General features: G+C 43.0%; 1 long non-coding RNA gene across 1 annotated transcript in view; it reads right to left on the minus strand.

The window, feature by feature from the left end:
* Window positions 1–411, minus strand: part of LOC123089700 (uncharacterized) — a 2,889-nt gene extending 2,478 nt beyond the window's left edge. Inside the window, exon 1 of the long non-coding RNA XR_006442360.1 lies at window positions 228–411. This is a non-coding gene — a long non-coding RNA (uncharacterized lncRNA). The remainder of the gene's footprint in view (window positions 1–227) is intronic.
* Window positions 412–2,605: the final 2,194 nt, after the last annotated feature.

The following is a 2,605-nucleotide window of genomic DNA, read 5'->3' on the forward strand; positions in this document are numbered from 1 at the left end:
ATGGAGAGGAAGGGGAGGGGAGAGCCCGGTAGCACAAACAAACATATAGGATAGAGGAGGCGGGCATTCTTGGCAAGCTAGCTGGGTAGGCCTAGGGTTAGGGTCCATGTGGAGCTGGGGCAGGGGACGCTGTTCTTGGCGTGCTCGCCGGTGAGGATGAGGCGGACGGAGGGCGTGCGCGCGGTGGCGGCCATAGAGAGGAGGGGGGAGGGGCTGCGATGACTAACCACCGGTGAGAAATCCAGTAGGCCGGAGGAGATCGCCGGCGTCGAGTCAGGCGGCGCGGCGTCGTCTCGAGTCAGGGCGGCCAAATCCTCGAGGGGGGGCTAGATGATTCTGAACCACGTGGGAACAGGTGGGTCGAAGGGGAATCGAAGGGGTTGGGCTGAGAAAACCTTGCGTACGGCCAACGGGTATTCCGGAGGAATCTGGGCCTCGCGGGGAAATTCCGCTGAAAACCCCTCCAATACTCGCGAAACAAACGAGGCCTAAGGATTTTCTACGAATCATTGTCCAAGCATCCCATGCATCCAGCTGTGAGATGGCCAAATTCTGGTAGGTGTACCACCTCTTCTTGGGTTCCATTACCAATTGGTCGCTAGAAATATAGTACTTTTCTACAATCTAAGTTTGCAATCCCAAGCTTGTCTAGTCAGATTGATTCTGAATGTCAAACCCCTTGCTAGCTAAGACGTCAAAATATGTACAAGGGAATAGTGCTAGCTCAGCTTTCCTACAGTAAGACGTGATATGCTAGTATCTTGTGACTTGTGCATGTGTTGTGTTGTCTGGCCCTAGTTGATATGTGTGTCCATGTGTAGATGATTCCCAAACAACTAAGTTTGTTCCCTATAGTTCAATTAAATTTCAGCTACATTGTATTTTTTTTCATCTCTCTTACAACTAGTATTATCATTTCTTAGGGAGTGGGACGTAATTGGAGGTAGTCCGATTCTTGAGGATGGCACCTACCGTGATGACGGAGATGATATATATGGCGATGAGCATTATGATCGATATGACGATAATGGTGATGAATCTAATGATCTTGGAGTCCTGCAGCAAAGTGTAGTTATGAAGTTGATGGACAATTCAGATTATGCAGAATGATTGGACCATTATATCTTCGTCACCATTTTGTTTTGCATTTGACCATTCTTAGATGCATCAATAGGGTCATTCTAATTTGGATGCAACTCATTAGACATGTATTTTTTTAAGTTATGCTAAATATAATATATATTCTCTTGGTCATGTGTAGTTGTGTGATTATGAAAAGTATTGGAAATGCTAATATTTTGAAATATTGCCGTTGTGAATAACAATTTCCTCTTAAGCACCAACCCTCAATGCAATTAATACATAAGGGGGGCCAACAAACATCTTGGGTACATAATATGTGAACGAGGACTTTGGAGCATTAGTGAATTCCAAAATTGATGGTGTTGGCCAACGATCAACTAATGGAATCCCCGAAGGGGTCTATGCACCGTCGGTAATCATACTAACTGACTGTTTGGCTCTCCTCTCGGTTATTAATAACCTTGACAGTGAAATATACCATCGGCAATTAAGAAAACCGATGGGAGGCAATAACCGCATGAAAATAAATACCCGGCGGGGAACCGTCGGCTATAATCGTCGTTGAGCTACTGGTGACAAAATTATGTCCGACGGCTCACCGTCGGCTTATTGCCGTTGGCAAACATATTCTCCTAGCGTACCGTCGGCTAATAGTGTAATGGCCGATGAAGCATAGCTGACGGGAGATAGCCGACGATGAACCGTCGGTTATTAAGGTATCCGACGGTGAACTTAGATATCCGACGGTAATTGAACCCTCGGCTATAATGAAAAATCTAATAGTGTATATGTGGTAGTTTATTTGATTTATATGCAATTTGAACTAAAAATAACTCTTAGTTTGCATATGTAGGTGTGGTTTACTTAGTGCCTTCCTGTCTCCGTCCTAACCACCGTCGATTACCTGCATCGTCCCGACGCCCGCACCACCTTGTGGTGAGCCTCTTGTTCTTATCTTTTTTATTAAAAAAATCATGTTTGTGTGATTTAGATATATGGTTACTTGTATAATTATCTTACCCGTACGTTGGTTTTTATACATAGTGCCATGGTTTTGATATCCGTCCCCATAGGCCCTCGTCCGATTTATGATTCGGATGTGGTATATTCTCTTTTATAACTATTTGTTGCATTTCGTGTTTATGAAAAATTATGCCCATCAAGTTGACATAGATATTTTTATCTAGGAGGTATGTGAACCAGAAATTCCAACCGACCCTATTGTCGAGAGGTTAAATTTAGCTGAAAATGAAAACAAGTATTTGAAAAATTGAAAATAATTGAGGAGAAGATGGAATTAGAGTTGCATGTTGCCGATGTCGTCGATGATCACAAGATCAAGATGGAGAAAATGCGCTTAAAGATTAAAAAGCTTAGAAAATATGCCATTGATAGTGAGGCTTGGTATCATTATGCTGTTGGATCAATTGTTACCTTAGTTGCGATCTTGATTGCATTTGTTGTTGTATTTAAATGTTTTAGCTAGAGAGCTTCTATGTTGTTTTATGAGAATAAGTGTGTA

The sequence above is a fragment of the Triticum aestivum genome, chromosome 4B, assembly GCF_018294505.1.
Source record: "Triticum aestivum cultivar Chinese Spring chromosome 4B, IWGSC CS RefSeq v2.1, whole genome shotgun sequence".
Lineage (NCBI taxonomy): Eukaryota > Viridiplantae > Streptophyta > Magnoliopsida > Poales > Poaceae > Triticum > Triticum aestivum.